The sequence below is a fragment of the Canis aureus genome, chromosome 19 (assembly GCF_053574225.1).
Source record: "Canis aureus isolate CA01 chromosome 19, VMU_Caureus_v.1.0, whole genome shotgun sequence".
Lineage (NCBI taxonomy): Eukaryota > Metazoa > Chordata > Mammalia > Carnivora > Canidae > Canis > Canis aureus.
The window spans coordinates 7,516,917-7,540,002 of record NC_135629.1 but is presented as its reverse complement, the minus strand read 5'-3'; the positions used below and the strand labels follow the sequence as shown (position 1 = coordinate 7,540,002).

Genomic DNA, 23,086 nt, shown 5'->3' with positions numbered 1-23,086 from the left:
TACCAGTGTCGCCTCCATAATTTGTTCTCTACAACTAGTTAGTTTAGTAGGTTAGATTAAGCCATGAGCTTCATGTCAGTGAGTCCGCTGAAATGAATTCACTCTAAGGAAAACTCCTGTAAGAGTAATCCTGGCCACAGATTTCAATTAAATTTTGCGTAAAATATTTTAGGGTATTTGCTGTCTCAATTGTGGTGAAAGAAAAATCTTCAACTATAAGAATTTGAAGACTGATAATTTAGAGGAAAGATAATTGTTAAGTAGTATGTAGAAAGTAAATATTTCAATGTATTTTCACTGATGAGAGGATTTATTACATCTGGATTTTAGAAGCAGAGCAACAACAAAGTTAGAGAGCAAACAACAAAGTTTAGGCAAAGGTTAATCTGCACTGTTAGCCTAGTAGTGCTTGACATATAAATACTTGATAAAAGCTCATTGAATAAGCAAGTAAAAAGCTGCCTTTTATTTATGCACACAAGTTGTCTTTTTTAATACAATGTTGTATGTCCATAATATCAAATCCCAAAAAGAGCTACTTGAAAATGGAATATGTGTTATTACTTTCTGCTAGTTTCTGAGGGAGTGAGCTATTCTTCTAGGTATTTTGTGTTTCTGCAATAAAAAGGCAGCTGAAAGATGATTTACTTTTTCTGGCATTCCTTAGCTTACTGCATATTATTGTGTTGTTCATTTCAGATATTTGGACCTTTAGTTTCTTCCTTTCATTTACTTTTTAGTTGTTGCCATTATTACCAATGCAAATTGCAAATGTTCTAAAAGAACATTTGAGAAGGCAATTTATATCATGATCAGCACTTTGTAGTAGATCCAAAGAATATGTTCTGTATGTTTCTGGGGTTGGAAAAAGTTCTGTAATTGGATTGATGATTTCTTTTTTTTTTTTTAATAATAAATTTATTTTTTATTGGTGTTCAATTTGCCAACATACAGAATAACACCCAGTGCTCATCCCATCAAGTGCCCCCCTCAGTGCCCATCACCCATTCACCCCCACCCCCCGCCCTCCTCCCCTTCCACCACCCCTAGTTCATTTCCCAGAGTTAGGAGTCTTCATGTTCTGTCTCCCTTTCTGATATTTCCCACACATTTCTTCTCCCTTCCCTTATATTCCCTTTCACTATTATTTATATTCCCCAAATGAATGAGAACATATAATGTTTGTCCTTCTCCGATTGACTTATTTCACTCAGCATAATATCCTCCAGTTCCATCCACGTTGAAGCAAATGGTGGGTATTTGTCATTTCTAATGGCTGAGTAATATTCCATTGTATACATAAACCACATCTTCTTTATCCATTCATTTTTCAGTGGACACCGAGGCTCCTTCCACAGTTTGGCTATTGTGGACATTGCTGCTATAAACATCGGGGTGCAGGTGTCCTGGCTTTTCATTGCATCTGCATCTTTGGAGTAAATCCCCAGCAATGCAATTGCTGGGTTGTAGGGCAAGTCTATCTTTAACTCTTTGAGGAACCTCCACACAGTTTTCCAGAATGGTTGCACCATTTCACATTCCCACGAATAGTGTAAGAGGGTTCCCTTTTCTCCGCATCCTCTCCAACATTTGTGGTTTCCTGCCTTGTTAAGGATTGATGATTTCTGACAGTGTTTGAAAAATGGAAAAAAAAAAAAAGAAAAATAGAGAATCAGAATCTCAGAAGTATTTTTCTCAATAACCATCTAATCTACTCTTCTGCCATCATATATGTCCCCTCCCAGACCAATCTCTAGCTTTTACTTATGTTCAAACTGCTTGCCTAAGTGGATTGGTTTGTAATCTTCCCCCCCCTCTTCCTATATGCCACCCTTTCTTCAAGGCCCAAGTATTATTTCCTCTAGTGAGCTTTCCTAAAACTCACATTGTTCTTGTATGGTTATCAGTTTGTCATTAATTTTAGCATTTGTTCTAAGGTGTAGAACTGAAGGGCCAAGGGGCAGAAACTAAGAAAGACAGAATAAGACTCAGTATCTGTCAAAACACTGTGTCAGAGAGTCCCCAAGATGATCCTAGATTGGATGATTTGCTCACTAGGAGTACTCTCAGAACTCAGCTTATAGTCATTCACAGGTATGATTTGTTACAGAGAAAGCAAAATCAGCTAAGACAAAAGATCCTGTGGTGACATCTGGAGGAAACAGGTGCACTCCTTGGTGGAGTCACACAGGATGTATTTAATTCCTGCAGCATTAAGTATTATGACAAGTGTGAAATGTTGTCTACCAGGGAAGCTTTATTAGACACTCAGTGCCCAAAGTTTTTACTAGGGGTTGGTCACATAGGCACCCTCTACTTACCATATGCCATCCAGACCCCTAGAAAGAAAGCAGATAGTCATCATAAACCACATTGTTTATATAAATAGTTTAGGCACAGTGACCATTCTTATGAACTTTGACAATGGTGGTACCCTCCTGAAATCTAAGTTCCTAGGTACTAGCCAGCCTTGCAAGCAGGACCTTCTAAAAAGAGCATTCTCAAGCCTGGTATGTTGACTTTTTATGGTATTAGGGAGACCTTTCTAAAGTGCAGACAGAAAGTGAAATAGGCTAACATTAGCAAGTAAATATTACCTTGTTAGTAAAAGGCATTGACAAATAAGTTGGATGAAAGTTGTATGAAAGGGACACCTGAGTGGCTTATTCACTTAATCATCTGAGTCTTTTTTTTATACATATATATATTTTTTGTATTTTTTTATTAGAATTCAATTTGGCAACATATAATATGCAGTGCTCATCCCATCAAGTACCCCTCTCAGTGCCCATCACCCAGTAACCCCACCCCCCTGCCCACCTCCCTTTCCACTACCCCTTGTTTGTTTCCCAGAGTTAGGAATCTCTCATGTTCTGTCACCCTCTGTTGAGTTTTCCCACTCATTTTCTCTCCTTTCCCCTATAATCCTGTTCACTGTTTTTTATATTCCACATATGAGTGAAACCATATATGTTTGTCTTTCTCCGATTGACTTGCTTCACTCAGCATAATACCCTCCAGTTCCATCCACATCGAAAAATGGTGGGTATTCGTCTCTTCTGATAGCTGAGTAATATTCCATTGTGTGTGTGTGTGTGTGTGTGTGTGTGTGTGTGTGTATTCTTTATCCATTCATCTTTCAATGGACACCGAGGCTCCTTCCACAGTTTGGCTACTGTGGACATTGCTGCTATAAACATTGGGGTGCAGGTGTCCTGGCTTTCACTGCATCTGTATCTTTGGGGTAAATCCCCAGTAGTGCAATTGCTGGGTCTTAGGGTCACTCTATTTTTAACTCTTTGAGGAACCTCCACACAGTTTTCCAGAGTGGCTGTACCAGTTCACATTCCCACCAGCAGTGCAAGAGGATTCATCTCCTTTCTCTACATCCTATCCAACATTTGTTGTTTCCCATCTTGTTCGTTTTCACCATTCTCACTCGTGTGAGGTGGTATCTCATTGTGGTTTTGATTTGTATTTCCTTGATGGCAAGTGTTGCAGAGCATTTTCTCATGTGCTTGTTAGCCATGTGTAGGTCTTCTTTGGAGAAATTTCTGTTCATGTCTTTTGCCCATTTCATGATTGGATTGTTTGTTTCGTGGGTGTTGAGTTTAATAAGTTCTTTATAGATCTTAGATACTAGCCCTTTATCTGATATGTCATTTGCAAACATCTTCTCCCATTTTGTAGGTTGTCTTTTAGTTTTGTTGACTGTTTCTTTTGCTGTGCAGAAGCTTTTTATCTTGTGGTATTGGCACAAAAACAGACACATAGATCAATGGAACAGGAATAGAGAACGCAAAAATGGGCCCTCAACTCTATGGTCAACTAATATTCGACAAAGTGGGAAAGACTATCCACTGGAAAAAGGACAGCCTATTCAATAAATGATGTTGGGAAAATTGGACAGCCAAGTGCAGAAGAATGAAGCTAGACCATTCTCTTACACTGTACACAAAGATAAAATGGATGAAAGATCTAAATATGAGAAAGAATCCATCAAAATCCTAGAGGAGAACACAGGCAATACCCTTTTTGAACTTGGCCATAACAAATTCTTGTAAGACTCATCTATGAAGGCAAGGGAAACAAAAGCAAAAATGAACTATTGGGACTTAACTAAGCATCTGACGCTTGATTTTGGTTCAGGTCATGATCTCCAGATCATGGAATTGAGCCCCAAGTTGAGCCCCAAGTTTTCATGCTCAGTGTGGAGTCTGATTGAGATTTTCTCTCTTCCTCTCCCTCTGCCCCTCCCCCTGTGCTTGCTCGCTCTCGCACGTGCTCTCAAATAAATAGATAAAATCTTTTTAAAAACACTTGTATGAAAAAAAAAAAAAACTTGTATGAAAAGTTAGAAAAAAAAGTTTTAGAGGAGATCTATCCATTGCTACTGTCCAATTCTAGGACTTTTAAAAAAAATCACATGAAATATGTTATTTTGTAGATTTTGTTTTTATTTATTAATGAGACACACACACAGAGAGGCAGAGACACAGGCAGAGGGAGAAGCAGGCTCCATGCAGGGAGCCCAATGTGGGACTCAATCCCAGAACTCTGGGATCATGCCCTGAGCCAAAGGCAGACACTCAACCCCTGAGGCGTCCCATGACCTGAGTTCTTACTTATGCTGTCACTCTTCACTTGTCTCCATCATTCTTCTTATCTGTTTATAACAGACTTAAACTGTTTGATCTCAAATGCTCTGCCTACCTCTCATATATCTGCCCCTTGAGAGACTCCAGTAGATTACTTTGATTATTAAGAAGCTCTTGATGTATGTATTGAGGTAAAAATCTGTCCAGTCTAACCATTCCTATTGTTCTTAATCATGTCTTGGACAGATCTGCTACATTTCTCACCTAAGATGCCTGTGATTAAGGGTTCCACCACTCCTGGTGTTGGTGCTAATGAATTTTTCAGACTAAAGTTCCCTTAGGTTGATGGAATTGGGGCAATAAGGAATGGGGAAACTCTTGGGATAGATAAGGACAAGGGAAATGTTTGTTCCTTCCTCCCACAGTTTTCCCTAAGACTTGGAAACCTTCCAGGTTTAGGAGTACACTCAGAAAATACTTAACGTACTTGAATGTTCCTAAAACTCCTGTGTCCCTATAATTTATATCTCTGTGGACTGTAGTGATTCTCCCTGAACAAAAAGAGCCTATGTGTGGGCTGCTGTTGGCCCTTCATCATCTCTTCTACCCAGTGATCTCTCCTGAAGATGGTGCAGAGCCCAGTCATCTACTAATTTTAATCTGTCTGGAAGCAGGAGCCCACTGGGTTTAAAAAAGACCTAACCTTTCCATCTACCTATCAGAATTACTATGACATCTAAATTTTACAACCATAAGATGTCAATACTCTACCAATTAGAAAATGACCAAAGCTAGGGAGCAAGAAATCTTTAGAAGCCATATAATGTTTTTCATGGGTTGAAATGGGAAGAGGAGAATACTAAGACAGTTTGTTGTTCAGACATGTTTCTCCCCATTCATGTAATTCAGAGATCTATTTTGGCATCCCTATTACGTAGTCATCCATGTTTGAATTAAAACCATTCATTGGGGGATCCCTGGGTGGCGTAGCGGTTTGGCGCCTGCCTTTGGCCCAGGGTGCGATCCTGGGGACCCGGGATCGAATCCCACATCGGGCTCCCGGTGCATGGAGCCTGCTTCTCCCTCTGCCTGTGTCTCTGCGCCTCTCTCTCTCTCTGTGACTATCATAAATAAATAAAAATTAAAAAAAACAAAAACAAAAACAAAAAAAAACCATTCATTGATCAGGAGCTTATCTGTATGCCTTGAGATAATCAATTTGATCACTTTGAACATTTTTTATAATGTTAAGGTGAAAGCTGCTTCCCTATAACATCTAACTATTTTTACTTTTCCTAATTATATGTCTTAGTGTCATTCAGACTGCTCTGTTTTCCTGAGGAAGCCCTTTACAACATTGTTGTAGCCTCCAAATGCCTCTGGAAAATGTAATCATTAAATTCATATGCAAATTAGTTAATCAGATTCTTTCCTTCAGGATGGTGGATCAGATAAGAATCTAGAAGGAATAATTAATTTTAGAGCAATCCTGGCTGAATTTTGATGGGTTCCTTGGTCCTTGTGAATTAAAAAATCAGTAGCTTCTTAAGAGATCTACATCCAGAGCTGATGAATAAAGTCAGTCTCTGACTGTGGCCTTCAGAAAGGCTTAAGCCATTTTCCTGCAAATGTGTTATTTTTATTTTTTCTTCACTTATTATTTTTTTCTTACCAATAGTTTACTTTTAAAAGTATTTATTTAAATTCTAGGTAGTTAAAATACAGTGTAAAATTAGTTTCAGGTGTACAATATAGTGATTCAACACTTCCATAAAATGTGTTGTTATTTTTAAATGACCATGAGGAAAAACAGAAAAGAGGTCCAAGATGGTGGAGTAGGAAGAACTGAACTCATGGATCATTTCCCCCTTAAAAACATGTGAAAACTGCTTTCCACAACAAAAGATAAAAGGGTCATATTGAGATGAGTAGGAGAGGCAGAGATAAGATCTTACACAAAATCCTACCCCTGGCCTGGGGACCACAATAGGGAGGGTTTCACCACACAAGCACTTTTCCTGGAGGAAGGAAGGGTCAGTGCCCCGCTTTGGGCCCCTCAGCCCCTGGAAACTGAACTGAAAAGATGAGCCTTGGAGCCTCTGGCTTGGAAAATCAAGGCAGCAGATGTCTGGGGATCCTAAAGTGCTATTGAAAGTGAGATTCCCCTCTTGAAGGGCTAACATGTGGCCTCACTCACCTGGCGACCCAGTGAAAAACCATAGTTTGGAAAGTCCCTAGACTATGTGTGTGAGAGATTGACTTGCTGATCTAGAAGCATCAACTAGAGAGGCAGGGGATAGCTGGAACACTCCCCAGAGATGGAGGCATTGGCAGATATCATCGTTGCACTCTCCAGATAACCTGTTAGCACAGGCAGGATGAGCTCGGATGTGGCAGTCTCCCACCAACTTGTTACAACCTGTGAGTGTGACCAATCACAGTACTGGCTGAAGCTGGAGAGCACAGACAGTTGCAGCACTCTCCCACTCCCTAGCTGGAGTGGGTGAGCACAAATGGTTTTAGAGTTCTCCTGCTCCCGAGGTAATATCTGTGAACATAGGCAGTTGTGACACTCTCCTTCCCCCTGGCTGGAGCTGGCAAGTGCAGGCATTGCCTGCTCGCAGTCTAAAGTCTGTGTGTGTAAACAGGGCACTTTCTCCATGGGTTGCTGAAGCCTACAGGCACCTGCAGTCAAGACATTCCTTCCCCACACAATGCCCCTCCTACCCTGCCTTGCTGCTTTTCTGAAGCTTGTGCCCCACCCACTACAATCCATAGCAGCTTTGCTAAAGCCAGCTGGCCTATGCAATCTACATAGGAGACACTGCTTGACTGCCTGGCCCTGGTGGCCAAGAGGGCTGGTGTTCCAGAATTCCATAGGAGTTAAACAATCAGGAAGACAGTTCTTGGCACTATACTACTCCCAGGGCACTGCACAGACAACAGACTGAAACAACCCCAATCTTCCTATGAAAAAGGCCTCTTTACTTGACTTAGAGCTTTAGAATTAGGAATAGGCTTCAGGTTTCCCATACATTGAGAGGCTAAGGAGGCACTCTCAGGGAGATACCATCTTTTTGCATACACTTGGCCTCACTATAGATCTATGAGACTTCACAGAAAGGAGCTAATATGTTTGGAGCCCCAAATTTTGCTGCCATAGCCCAGGGAACACTTCCAGATCTCTTAGCTTCCAATTAGCCTAAAACTAGGTACTAAATGAAATTCCTCTGCTTGGAATACTGCTGATAGGTCTTGGCACACCTTCAACAGTGGGTACATATCAAGGATAAATCAGGCAGTTTAGACAATTAAAAGTTTCGAGAAACAACCAAGAGATAGGGCAAAGTTGAACAACAGGGATCATCATCTATATACAAGGCCACTCCTTTAAGACTGAGAGGTAGCTGTTTCGTTTAATACATAGAAACAAACAAGAGTCAAGCAAAATGAGGAAACAGAGAAATATGTTCCAAACAAAGGAACAAGAAAAAACTTCAAACAGACCTTAAAGATATGGAGATAAGTAATTTACTTGATAAAGAGTTCAAAATAATGGTCATAAAGATGCTCGCCAAAGTCAGGAGAATGGATGAACACATTGCAAACTTCAACAAAGAGAAAACACTACGAAGTACCAAACAGAAGCCACAGCTGAAGAATGCAATAACTGAACTGAAAAATACATTAGAGGGTTTCCACAACATACTGGATGAAGTAGAAGAATGGATCCATGAGCTGGAAGATAAAGTAATGGAACTCAACCAGACAAATCAGCACAAATTAAAGAATTTTAAAACAATGAAGATAAGCTAAGGGACCTCTGGGACAACATTAAGTGGGTTAATATTTGCATTATAAGGGTCCTAGCAGGAGAAGAGAAAGAAAAGGGGGCAGAAAACTTATTTGAAGTTATAATGGTTGAAAACGTTCCTAATCTAAGGAAGAAAATAGACATCCAGGTCTAGGAAGCCCAAAAAGCTCCGGAAAAGATGAACCCAAGAGAGCTACACCAAAACACATTATGATTAAATGTCAAAAGTTAAAAAGAGGAGTGCCTGGCTGGCTCAGTCAGTTAAGCATCTGCCTTCAGCTCAGGTCATGATCCCAGGGTCCTGGAATCAAGTCCTGCATTGGGTTCCCTCCCTGCTCATCAGGGAGCCTGCTTTTCCCTCTTCTCCCTGCTTGTGCTCACTTTTGATATCTCTGTCACTATCTCTGTCTTTCTCAAATAAAATCTTCAAAAAAAAAGTTAAAAAGAGAATCATAAAAGTAACAAGAGAAAAACAAATGGATACATACAAGGGGAACCTCACAAGGCTATCAGCAGATTTCTCAGTGGAAACTTTGCAAACCAGAAGGGAGAGGCCTGACATTCAAAGTCCTGAAAGGAAAACAAAACAAAACAAAACAAAACACCAAACTTCCAACTAAGAATATTCTGCCTGGCAAGATTATCATTCAGATTTAAAGAAGAGATAAAGAGTCTTCCAGACCAGCAAAAGCTAAAAGAGATCATGACTACTAAACTGGCTTTATGACCCTAAATAGCCAGAGGAATATTGAAAAAGAAAACCAATGCCAGGGGCATCACGATGCCGGATTTCAAGCTGAATTACAAAGCTATGATCATCAAGACAGTATAGTGCTGGCACAAAAACAGACACATAGATCAATGGAACAGAATAGAGAAGCCAGAACTGGACCCTCAACTCCATGGTCAACTCATCTTCGACAAAACAGGAAAGAATAGCCAATGAAAAAAAGACAGTCTCTTCAATAAATGGTGTTGGGAAAATTGGACAGCCACCTGTAGAAGAATGAAACTGGACCATTCTCTTACCCCATAACAAAGATAAACTCAAAATGGTTGAAAGATCTAAATGTGAGACAAGAATCCATCAAAATCCTAGAGGAGAACACAGGCAACACCCTTTTTGAACTTGGCCACAGCAACTTCTTGCAAGATACATCTATGAAGGCAAGGTGGAAACAAAAGCAAAAATGAACTATTGGGACTTAAGGTAAAAAGCTTCTTTCTGCACAGCCAAAGAAACAGTCAACAAAACTAAAAGACAACCTACAGAATGGGAGAAGATGTTTGCAAATGACATATCAGATAAAGGGCTAGTATCCAAGATCTATAAAGAACTTATTAAACTCAACACCCAAGAAACAAACAATACAATCATGAAATGGCAAAAGAACAAATTTCCCCAAAGAAGACCTACACATGGCCAAAAAGCACATGAGAAAATACTCCGCAACACTTGCCATCAGGGAAATACAAATCAAAACCACAATGAGATACCACCTCACACCAGTGAGAATGGTGAAAATTAACAAGAGGGAAACAACAGATGTTGGAGAGGATGTGGAGAAAGGGGAACCCTCTTACACTGTTGGTGTGAATGTGAACTGGTAAAGCCACTCTGGAAAACAGTGTGGAGGTTCCTCAAGAATAAAAATGGAGCTACCCTTCAACCCCGCAATTGCACTATTGGGGATTTACTCCAAAGATACAGATGTAGTGAAATGACAGGACAACTGCACCCCAATGTTTATAGCAGCAATGTCCACAGTAGCCAAACTGTGGAAAGAGTCATGATATCCATCGAAAGATGAATAAAGAAGATATGGTGTGTGTGTGTATATATATATATATATATATATATACATACACACACACACACAATGGAGTATTACTCAGCCATTAGAAAGGATGAATGCACCAAGACACCTGTATCCCAATGTTTATAGCAGCAATGTCCACAATAGCCAAACTGTGGAAGGAGCCTCAGTGTCCATCGAAAGATGAATGGATAAAGAAGAGGTGGTATATATGTATACAATGGAATATTACTCAGCTATCAGAAGAGACGAATACCCACCATTTTTCGATGTGGATGGAACTGGAGGGTGTTATGCTGAGTTAAATAAGTCAATTGGAAAAGGACAAACATTATATGGTTTCACTCATACGTGGAATATAAGAAATTGTGAAAGGAATTATAAGGGAAAGGAGGAGAACTGAGTGGGAAAAATTAGAGTGGATGACAAAGCATGAGAGACTCCTAACTCTGGGAAACAAAGGGTTGCAGAAGGGGAGGTGGGTGGGGTGTGGGGTAACTAGGGGACAGGCAATCAGGAGCATATTAGATGGGATGAGCATATTAGATGATGAGCAGTGTTATATGTTGAAAAATTGAATTTAAAATTTTAAAATGTAAAATAAATACACAGATACATACATACATACACTGGCCTTATAAGAAATAGTAAAGGAACTTACTTATGCTGAAAAGAGATGGCACTAATTAATAACAAGAAATACCCAAAAGTAAATATCTCACTGGAAAATGTAAATATATTGTAAAGGTAGTGGATTAATCACCCCTAAAGCTACTAAGAAGTTTAAAAAGCAAAAGTAGTAAAATGAACTAAAACTATGATAATTAGTGAAGGAATACATAAAATAAGAAGATACAAAAAGTGACATCAAAAACAAAATGTTGGGGGGAAGTAAAAATTTGGAGTTTTGAAATGTGTTTAGATTTAAGTTGGTATCAACTTAAAATAGACTGTTATATACATATGATGATACATGTGAACCTCAGAGTAACCAAAAAGCAAAAACTTATGGTAAATAAACAAAAGAAAATGAGAAAGGAATCTAAACATAGCATTGAGGAGTCATCAAATGACAAAGGAAGAGAGAAAGAGAAGAAAGAACAGAGAGGACTATGAAAATAGCCAGAAAACAATTAACGAAACAGCTGTAATTAGGGGCACCTGGGTGGCTTAGTTGGGTAAGTGTCTGACTTTGATTTTGGCTCAGGTCATGATCTCATGGGCCATGAGATTAAGCCCTATATCAGGCTCCACACTTGGTGCTCAGTGGGGAGTCTACTTGCAATTCTCTTTCTGCCTCTGCCCTTTTCCCCACTCACACACTTTCTTTCTCTCTTCAATGAATAAATCTTTTTTAAAAAAATGGCAATAAGTACACACCTATCAATAATTATTTTGGGGACTCCTGGGTGGGTCAGTTGGTTAAGCATCTGCCTTCAGCTCAGATCATGATCCCAGGGTCCTGGGATTGAGCCCCTTGTTGGGCTCCCTGCTCAGGAGAGAGTCTCCTTCTCCCTCTGCCCCTACTTTCCCACTCATGCTCTCTCTGGTTCTCTCTCTCAAATAAATAAAATATTTTAAAAGCTAATTACTTTAGACGTAAATGGTCTAAATTCTCCATTCAAAAACAGCAGCTGAATGGATTAAAAAAAGACATACCTGTATACTGCCTTTAAGAGACTTTAGAAGTAAGGACACACAGAATGAAAGTGAAGAAATAGAAAAAGATATTTCACACTAATGGAAATGAAAAGAAAGCTAGTGTAGCTATACTCGGACAAAATAGAATTTTTAAAAAGATTTTATTTATTTGAGAGAGAGAGAGAGCATGAGCAGGAGGGAAGGGAAGAAGTGAAGGGAGAAGCAGACTCACTGACCCACTGAGCAGGAAACCTGATGCAGGACTCAGTCACAGGATCCTGGGACCATGACCTGAGCCCAAGGCAGATTCTTAACTGACTGAGCCACCCAGGTACCCTGGCAAAATAGACTTTAAAACAAAGACTATAATAAAAGACAAAAAGGAGCACTGCATAATGTAAAGGGGTCAATCCAGCAAGATGATATAACGTTTATAAATATATGCACATATAACATAGGAGCACTGAAGTCTGTAGCAAATATTAACAGACCTAAAGAGAAATTGACAGCAATGCAATAATAGTAGGGGATTTCTAAACCCCACTTCCATTAATGAATAGGTCATCCATACAGAAAATTAATAAGGAAATATTAGACCAGATGGACATAATAGATAAGTGTCCCATCCAAAAGCAGCAGAATACACATTCTTCTCAAGTGCACATGTAATATTCTCTAGGTAGATCACATGTTCAGCCACAAAAGAAGTTTCAATAAATTTAAGAAGATTGAATTCATATGAAGCATCTTTTCTAACCACAATGATATGAAACCAGAAGTAAATAATAATAAAAAAAACAGAGAAACTACAAATTCATGGAAATTAAATGTTACTGAACTACTAAGTCATAGAAGAAATCAAAAGAGAAATAAAATATTAGAGACATGAAATACACTAAAATTTATGGGAGGAAGTATACAGTTCTAAGGAGTGTATAGCAAAATTGGCCTACTGCAAGAAATAAAAGAAATCTCAAACTACTTAACTTTACACCTAAGAAACTAGAAAAAGAACAAGTGAAAGAACAGAAATAAAGATCAGAGTGGAAATAAGTGAAATAGAGACTAATAAGAGAATAGAAAAAAATTAATGAAACTAAGAGGTGATTCTTGAAAAACATTATTATAAGTTAACAAACCTTTAGCTAGACTCACCACAAAAAAGAGAAGGCTCAAATAAGTGAAATCAGAAATGAATGAGAAATTAAAACTGATATTGCAAAAATATAAAGGATTGGGCAGGCCCAGTGGTTTAGCACTGCCTTCAGCCCAGGGCGTGATCCTGGAGTTTCAGGATCAAGTCCCACATCAGGCTCCCTGCATGGAGTCTGCTTCTCCCTCTGCCTGTGTCTCTGCCTCTCTCTCTCTCTCTCTGTGTCTCTCATGAATAAGTAAATAAAATCTTTAAAAACAAACAAAAATACAAAGGATCATAAGAAATAGCCATGAACAAATTATACACCAACAAATTGGACAGCCTAAAAAAATTCCTAAAAACATACAATCTTTCAGGACTGAATCATGAAGAAATAGAACATCTGGGTAGACTGATTACTAGCAAAGAAATTAAATCAGTTATCAAAAGCCTCCCAACAAACAAATGTCCAGAATCATTGTTCTGGACATCATGTCCTAAAAAAAATTTATAGGTCAATATCCCTGGTGAACATAGATGCAGAAATCCTCAAGAAAATGTTAGCAAGCTGAATTCACCAATACATTAAATGATCATAAACCATGATCAAGTGGAATGTATTCCAGGGATGCAAAGATGGTTCAACGTTTGCATTTCCATTTATTGAAGGGAAGGCCCTTACCCTATTGTATATTCTTGCCTCTTTTGTCAGAAGTTAATTGACCATATATACATGGGTTTACCTGGGCTCTCAGTTCTGTTCCATTGATTTATGTGTCTGTTTCTATGCCAAAACTATACTGATTTGATTACTATAACTTTGTAGTACCTTCTGAAATTAGGGAGTGTGATGCCTCTGACTTTGTTTTCTTAAAGTTATTTTGGCTATTTGGGGTCTTTGTGGTTCTATACAAATTTAAAAATTTTTTTGTTCTAGTTCTGTGAGAAATGTCATTAGGATTTTGATACAGGGCAGCCCCAGTGGCGCAGCGGTTTAGCGCCTCCTGCAGCCCCGCGTGTGATCCTGGAGATCCCGGATCAAGTCCCACGTCGGGCTTCCTGCATGGAGCCTGCTTCTCCCTCTGCCTGTGTCTCTGCCTCTCTCTCGCTCTCTCTGAATAAATAAATCTTCAAAAAAATTTTTTGATACAGATTGCATTGAATCTATAGATTGCTTTGGATGGTATGGACATTTTAACAATATTAATCCTTCCATCCATGAGAACAGAATGTGTTTTTGTCCATTGGTGTCTTCAATAAATGGTGTTTTAAAAAACTGGACCACTAACTGCAAAAGAATGAGACTGGGCCACTATCTTACCCTATATACAAAAATCAACACAAATGGATTAAAGACTTGCTTCTAAGACCTGAAACCATAAAACTCCTAGAAGAAAACAGGTTGTAAACACCTTGACATTGGTCTTAGGGATGTTGTTGTTTGGATCTGACTCCAGAGGTGGGGAAAAAGGGCAAAAATAAATTATTAGGACTACATCAAACTAGAAAGCTTCTGCACAGTGAAAGAAACCAACAATGAAATGAAAAGGCAACCTACCAAATGGGAGAAAATATTTGTAAGTTATATATCAATAAGGTATTAATATCCAAAATATATAAAGAACTCATATAATTCAATAGCAAAACAAAAAAAATAAATAAAAGCAAACAATCAAATTAGAAAATGGGCAGAGGATCTAAATAGACATATTTCCAAAGAAGATATACAGATGGCCAAAGGGCATGTGAAAAGATACTCAGCATCACTGTTGAGTATCATCATGGAAATACAAATCAAAACTATACTGAGATATCACCTTATACCTGTCAGAATGGCTATTATAAAAAAGATAAGAAATAGGAAGTGTTGGCAAAGATGTGGAAAAAAGAACCCTTGTGCACTATTGGTGGGAATGTAAGTTGGTGCACCTACTATGGAAAGCAATATGGAGGTTTAAAAAAAAAATTAAAAATAGGGCAACCCCGGTGGCTCAGCAGTTTAGTGCCGCCTTCAGCCCGGGGTGGGATCCTGGGGACCTGGGATCCAGTCCCACGTCAGGCTTCCTGCACAGAGCCTGCTTCTCCCTCTGCTCCCCCCCTCATGAATAAGTAAATAAATAAAAATCTTTTAAAAAATTAAAAATAAAACTATGATGATCTAACAGTTTCAGTACTGGGTACCTATCTGAAGAAAGTGAAAACATTAAATTGGAAAGATACATGCATCCATATATTCATTGAAACATTATTTACAATAGCCAAGATATGGAAACAACCAAAGTATCTGTCGATGGATGAGTAAGTTGTGATATGTTATATATAATGGAATACTATCTAGCCATTAAAGATGAAATCTTGCCTTTTGCATCAATGTGGATGGACATTGAGAGTATTATGTGGAGTAAGGCAGCCAAAGAGAGACAAATACCATATGATTTCACTTATGTATGAAATCTGTAAAACAAAGTAAACAAAACAAAACCCAGACTCATAGATACAGAGAGCAAATAATAAGTCATGGGGATATAATGTACAGCATAAAGAGTATAGTCATGACATTGTATTAAATGCTGAATCACTATATTCTACACCTGAAATTACAATGTCCAAAAAGAGAGATGACACAATAGAGTTAAAAGAATACTACATAGAGAGTCTGAAGACTCAAGTTAAAGTCCTGGCTCTGCCACTTCCTTACCATTAAGACCTTGAGCTAGTGAGTTAACTTCTCTGTGCATGAGAATTTAGCTGTAAAATAAGAGAGTTGGACTAACTTTCAAGTAACCGAGACTTGGCAACTCACAAGTAAGGGAATCGAGCTAGAAGCCACTGAATGGAAAGTCATCTGAGATGACAGCAGGGATAGCATGATGTTCCTGGCTGGGAGCCTGATAATGAAGCATTACTTCTTATTGTACCTTGGCCTAATTGAAGTTGTGGTGTTTTATCCTGATTGTGCCACTGAAATACTGATTAGGTAGTGCTTTTCTAACTTCCATAGATATCCCTATTGACAGAGAAAGGCAAACACCAGGTTCTTGTGGAAGAAGGGAATAGTACAACATTAAACAGTCTGCTTCAAGTTGGGTAATAGATAAATTTAAAATGTTATAGTGAGACAATCTCATGTAAATTTAAAAAATTCCTTTCTGTAACATATTTTTGTTTTACTATCAACATTGAGTTTTAAATTATCTTTAGGAAAAGAATATTCAAAACTATTTCCTTTGTCTCTTCCTCTCATAATCTCAGTAAACAGGAGGCCTAAGTCTGGAATAATGATAAACACTAAACTGTTTATAGTAGTTTATGTTCAGTGGAGAGATAGAAGAGGACTTTGAGTTAAGTTTATTTACATTTTTATGTTGAACTTATTGCGCGTATATATTCAGAAAACGTAGAATTTTTAAAAACACCCCCCTTTTCTAAAAAAAAAAATCAGTGCATGAAATTGATATTACAGGAAGAGTCTCTATGCATATTCTGTGGAAATATCATTATTCCAATTTAAGGAGCATTGCGCAGTAGTAAAATATGACAACCTTGCCCTAATCTTTTCTCAGAAATATTTTGACATTATAGCTAAAATGATAGTTTTTAATGTTAACGTTACCAAAACTGTTTGCTTTGACCTGTATGGGAAAATTTTATTACCCCAACTATCGAGAGGAGAGGTGTGATTGTTATAGTCTTTTTGAGAAGCAGCATGATGTAATAGGAAAAGGACTGGGCTTTGGAATAAAAAAAAATATCTTTCTATTTATGTGTCTATATCTGTGCAAAAAGCCAAAAATGCCAAAGAAGTTGAGTTCTGTTTATGAGTTATGAGACCTTAGCAAGATATTTAACTTCTCTTAAACTTCCATGACTTTATTCAGAAATAATCCCTGTATTCTTTTAGTGTTGTTATGAAAATAAAGTAAGATAATATATGGATAAATGCCCAACATAACACTTGGCATATACTAAATACTTAATAAACTTTCTTTTCCTTACTTTTTTCTTCTTGTTGAGGAAGCACTTTATTCCTTTCAAAAAGCTTTCAAATTCAAGGTCCATTTGATCTTCACAGCTCAAGTGATAATCATCCTTACTTTAAAATAAGGGAAGGTGAAGGATGTCCACTTGCACCACTCTCATTTAACATAGTCCTGGAAGTCCTAGCCTCAGCAATCAGACAATACAAAGAAAAATAAAAGGCAACGAAATTGGTGAGGAAGAAGCCAAACTTTCATTATTTACAGACAACATGATACTCCATATAGAAAACCCAAAAGACTCCACCCAAAAAATTGTTTGAACTGATACATGAATTCAGTAAACTTACTGGGTACAAAATTAATGTATAGGAATCTGTTGCATTTCTATACACCATTAGTGCAGAAGAAGAAAGAGAAATCAAGGAATCAATTCCATTTATTATTTCACCTAAAACCGTGAGATACCAGGATCCGATACCTGTCAGAATGGCTAAAATTAACAATGCAAGAAACAAGGGATGTTGGAAAAGGTGTGGGAAATGAGGAACCCTCTTACTTTGTTGATGGAAATGCAAACTAGTACAGTCACTCTGGAGAACAGTATGGAGGTTCCTCAAAAAGTTAAAAATAGAACTACCCTATGATCCAGCAATGGCAATTTATACTGATGTAGAAGGACACATGCACCCTGATGTTTATAGCAGTATTATCAACAATAGCCAAATTATGGAAAGAGCCCAAATGTCCATCCACAAGTGAATGGGTAAAGAAGTGGTAGCATATGCAGACAATAGAATATTACTGAACCATCAAAAAGAATGAAGTCTTGCCATTTGCAAATGACATGGATGGAGCTAGAGAGTATTATACTAAGTGAAATACATCAGTCAGAGAAAAACAAATACCATATAATTACACGCATGTGGAATTTAAGAAACAAAACATGAACATGGGGGAAAAAAACAAAACAGAGGCAAATCAGAAAACAGACTAATTACAGAGAACAAACTGAAGGTTGCTGGAGGGGAAGTGGGGGAGATGGGTTAAGTGGGTATTAAGGAGGGCATGCGTTTGGAGAGTACTGGGTTTTTTTGTTTTTTTTTTTAATTTATGATAGTCACACACAGAGAGAGAGAGGCAGAGACATAGGCAGAGGGAGAAGCAGGCTCCATGCACCAGGAGCCCGATGTGGGATTCGATCCCAGGTCTCCAGGATCGCGCCTTGGGCCAAAGGCAGGCGCTAAACCGCTGCGCCACCCAGGGATCCCGAGTACTGGGTGTTGTATCTTAGGTGATGAGTCACTAAATTATAACCTGAAACTAATATTACACTCTATGTTAACTAACTGGAATTTTTAAAAAGCTTGAAAAAAAATAACAGAAGGTGACAGGACAGGGAAGGTGACTTATTTGAGATCACTTTCAATATAAGCAGAAGAGCAAGGACTTGAAGCCAGGTCTTTTAATTTGCCACAGAGCTTTTATTCTGTAATTAATTTGGTGGAATTTTTTTGTATTTAAATTGGATTGCAGGTATTAGTTCTGTCAAAATAATAAAATCTCAAAACTTGGTGGAGACTTAGCAATGGTATAGCCTCTGTATCTTGCCCCTTACTCAACATCTCTGCCAGCTATTTATTGGAATAGATGATTTTACCATCAAATAGATACAAGGCAGTAGCCTATATAGAAGTGTTTAAAGCATTACTTGAAGTTGTGAGGTATAGGGGTATAGCAAAATGAACATCAAGCCTTCTAATAAGAACCTCTGGATTTGCATTTCAGATCTACTTTGGCCAAGTCACAAAATAAATAATTGTACCAAATAGGTATTAGGGCAGCCCGGTGGCTCAGCGGTTTAGCCCTGCCTTCAGCCCAGGGCGTGATCCTGGACACCCGGGATTCAGTCCCACGTTGGGCTCCCTGCATGGAGCCTGCTTCTCCCTCTACCTGTGTCTCTGCCTCTCTCTCTCTCTCTCTCTCTGTCTCTCTCTTTGAGTCTCTCATGAATAAATAAATAAAATAAACAAAACAAAAAAACCAAATAGGTATTAGCCATCAATAGAAGGAGATGTCACCATAAAGGTAATTAAGGCAAATTGCTACAGATCGGTCGTTATTTTTTTTTAAGTAAGTTGTCCCCTTAAATATGTTATCTTTAAGTCTGCATATATATCTAAGATCAGTGGCTTCTTGGAATTTGAGGTTATTAGGATCACCTATGAGGAATTAGTGGGAAAAAATATTGAACTGTTATCACTGTTAAACAGAGCACCAGTATTCAAACTTTCTTCACTATGTTTTAAAATACATTAGATAATAACCCTAAAGATAATTAGGGTTTAGATTCAAGTATGGAAAAAACTATGTGCTCTTAATTTTTCAAGAGATGGTTGAGACATTATCTCTGCTTTCCTTTTTTTTTAAGATTTTATTTATCATTTATTCATGAGAGACACACAGAGAGAGGCAGAGACATAGGCAGAAGGAAAAGCAGACTCCCCAGGGGGAGCCTGATGTAAGACTTGATCCCAGGATCCTAGGATCACGACCTGAGCCAAAAGCGGATGCTCAACCACTGAGCCACCCAGGTGACCCCAATCTCTGCTTTCCAAAAACTTAACCTAGTAGGAACTATATATATGAGAGCAATTAGCCATAATAAATGAGAGAAAGACTTGCTTAGAGAGATCAGAGGAACGCAGAGGGAGAAATAATCTACCAAGAGGGTCACATGAAATAACTTTGAAGGATGAGTAAAATGTTTTGAGATAAACAAGAGACTCTAGTGGGGATGTGACTGGTTATTCTGACCAAGAAAATAACATACATAAAAATGCAGAAGGATCAAAGTGCATATTTTAAAGTGGTAGATCTTATGGTATGACTTGCTACATGGAATGGAGTTGGCAAAGAACGACTTCAGAAAAGCAGGATGGATCAAGATTGTAAAAATCCTTGTAAACCAGGCAGAGCTTGGCTTGAAGACATCTTTTAAAAATCCAGAGTGAGGGGATCCCTAGGTGGCTAAGCAGTTTGGCGCCTGCCTTCGGCCTAGGGCGTGATCCTGGAGTCCTGGGATGGAGTCCCGCATTGGGCTCCTTGCATGGAGCCTGCTTCTCCATCTGCCTGTGTCTCTGCCTCTCTCTCTGTGTCTCTCATGAATGAATAAATAAAATCTTTTAAAAAAAATCCAAAGTGACATGATCAAATAGAGCTTTTGGAAGATGAGTTAGTATGGCTGGTTAAGGCTCGATTTCCTGAATCTTTGAATGATGGGAAGGATAGTACTTCAGGCCTTTAGAACTCACTGCTTGCTTGGAATTAGAGATTCTTAGAGGGGATCTTAAGTGTTATTTAGTCTAACAGTTATATCTCTTCTTCTGCATCAGAAATTCATGCAGAACTTGCTTTTAAAAAATTAAGATTGCCAGTTTCCACCATAGATCTCTTTTAATCAGACCCTCTGGGTTGGGATCTTTGATTTTTCTTTCAATAAATTTTCCAGGTGAATTTCATAACTAGTCAGAGCTGTGGAACAATGAGAATCACAGGTTTAGATCAGTCTTGTTTCTCATCCAATTTCCACTTCATGAGTGGAAAATATGTTTCCAGCTCTTCTGTTTCTTAATTCACGTCCAGAATTTAATTCAATCCACCTTCACTTCTTCAACATTTTCTTGACCTGACATTTTCCTTTACATACCTACTTGCAACAAAAACCAAGGCAAAATGAACAATAGTAACAAAAATACTCAGCCATTTATTGTCCACCTATTATACCACTGGATGCTTATCCATGTTTACCTTATAATTCTCAAAATAACTATGTAAAAGGTATTGTTAGTCTGATTTCTACAGGGGTTACATAACATTCAAGGCCACATAACTTGTAGGTGACAGAACTGAATCTTCCAACTGAAGTTAATTCTGTGCTTTATTTAATTTTTTCTGCTGCCTCCAGTGCCACCTTTTACTGTGATTCTGCTGAATAGATCATTTAATCAATTATGAGATCTACAAATTTAGGTCCTCGGATCCAGTCTGGCCTGTGTGAGTTCCACCATGCTCTCTTGTAGCCAAATCCTTGTCCTCATCATGTCCTCATTCTTTCGTGAAGTATTCTTACTATACTTCTTTCTATTGAGCTCTTTCCAATTCTATCTGAATTCAGAACACTTATTAGCTATACCAGTTACTTTGAATCCCTTCACCACTCAGATTATTTCATCTCTCATATATTATTTCTTATGTCCGTAACCAGACAGTAGGCTTCTTAGGATAAGGTACTGTATTTCATGTATCATTGTGTTCCACATCCTAGGTGTTTCAAAATGTTTTACACAGTTGGTACAGAATAAATGTTTGTTGATTGACAACCTGAAACATTTGGGAGATGAGAGAAGGGACTTTGGATCAGAGTTTGAGGTTTCTTGACTAGTACCAAAGAGCTTTTGGAGCTCTGAAAGTAGATTATAATATTCCTTTTTCTACATTTTCATCACTTTTCTGAGCAGGAGACCTAACGACTCTCCTCCTCTACGTTCTGTTGGCTATCCTAAAAACCCTTCTTTCCTGGTCCCCCTTTGAGCTTGCACTTACCACTTCCCTGTTTTGGGCATCTGTGCCTTCGTTAGTAAAATAAGATCAAAGTAATCATTAGGTTTCTTTCCAGCTCTAATATTCTATGGTGCCGTTGTCCAGAAGCTCTGTTGAATGATGAGGCAAATTATTTTCACATTTCCTTGTCATCATAGAGCCAAATTGGTTTGATTAACAGGTTTCTGTAGAATAAAAACTTCTTCATCCAACCCCTAGACTTAATGGGTATATTAGTATCAGTAGTCTCTGTAGGTTTTAATCAAAGGAATCTTCAGATATAGGAATGATGATATTTGTCAGTATTAGCTGCAACTGAGAGATGTAAGCTAAGAAAATGTGATTGACGTCATTAAACCCATTCTGACAGTGTGATATTATTCTCAAAGCACACCTCAGCATCTGAATTATTTTTATCTCATGTAGGTCAGAGTCCGGGTCTTGTTCCTCTTCCCTGGGAAGGTGGGTAGACAGTTAATGATGGTTTTGCCTACCAGGACATTTGGTTTTAATAATGGTCTCAAATGTTGCTTTGTTCCATTGGGAACTTAAAAGAAAACTTAGTAGTAAAAATACTTCGATGTAGGGGAAAAAAGGCACCTTTTGCTGAAATCAGGTTGCTCACATCACTGGCCCCGAGCATGTTATTCTTCTTTCCACATCAGTATTCTTTTTTTCTGAGTGCCCTGCCCCTCTTTGCTGACATCCTCACTAAATATCCTAACTGTACTAATAGGTTCTTTTCAAAAGCCCACTCCCATCCCCATCTCCCCAACAGTCCTTTATCTTTTCTCTGTAATTCTAAGAAGCCTCTGTATACAATTTAATGCTTAGTTCTCTACTATCTTTTTATATTATTATCTCATTGTTTTATGTGTGCTCATTTGTCTCCTTAAATTATTTATTTTTTGAAGGCAAGGGGCAATCTTTGTTCATTCTGTAATCCTAATATAACTGAGATGGTCCCCGAAACAGTATAAAGGAGGGAGTGAAGGAAGTGTAAGGGACTTAACGTTTATTGAACTTACATCATATACTAGGGCTATATGCCTTATTGTTTATTTTTTAATCTTTGTAACAGCCTAAAGTTAGGAAATCTTAGGTTCATTTTACTCCTAAGGAAACTTCACCTCAGGGAGGTTAGATCAGGGGGAGGGGAGGTCAGAGGCAGTGTCAAATCAGACGTATTTAGTATTAGATTCCTCCCTCTTTGCCATTCACTTTTTGTATTTCTGCAGAAAGTTAAGTTAACCTGTCTGACATTCAATTTCAAGATGGAGATAAAACTACCCTGTTGAGGGATCCCTGGGTGGCGCAGCGGTTTGGCGCCTGCCTTTGGCCCAGGGCGCGATCCTGGAGACCCGGGATCGAGTCCCACGTCGGGCTCCCGGTGCATGGAGCCTGCTTCTCCCTCTGCCTGTGTCTCTGCCTCTCTCTCTCTCTCTCTCTGTGACTATCATAAATAAATAAAAATTAAAAAAAAAAAAAAAAAAAAAACTACC

At 38.4% G+C, this 23,086-nt stretch overlaps 1 protein-coding gene and 1 long non-coding RNA gene across 2 annotated transcripts in view; one reads left to right on the top strand and one right to left on the bottom strand.

Annotated features, from left to right (window-relative positions):
* The window catches only part of SYN2 (synapsin II), a 203,153-nt gene that overhangs the window by 69,251 nt on the left and 110,816 nt on the right, over positions 1-23,086 (top strand). The gene's annotated exons all lie outside the window — the stretch shown is intronic.
* On the bottom strand, positions 1,064-17,148 carry LOC144291163 (uncharacterized). Its single transcript, XR_013358504.1, has 3 exons — positions 17,002-17,148; positions 2,322-2,339; positions 1,064-1,625 (listed from the first exon to the last, which is right to left on the bottom strand). It is a non-coding gene; the product is annotated as an uncharacterized LOC144291163 (long non-coding RNA).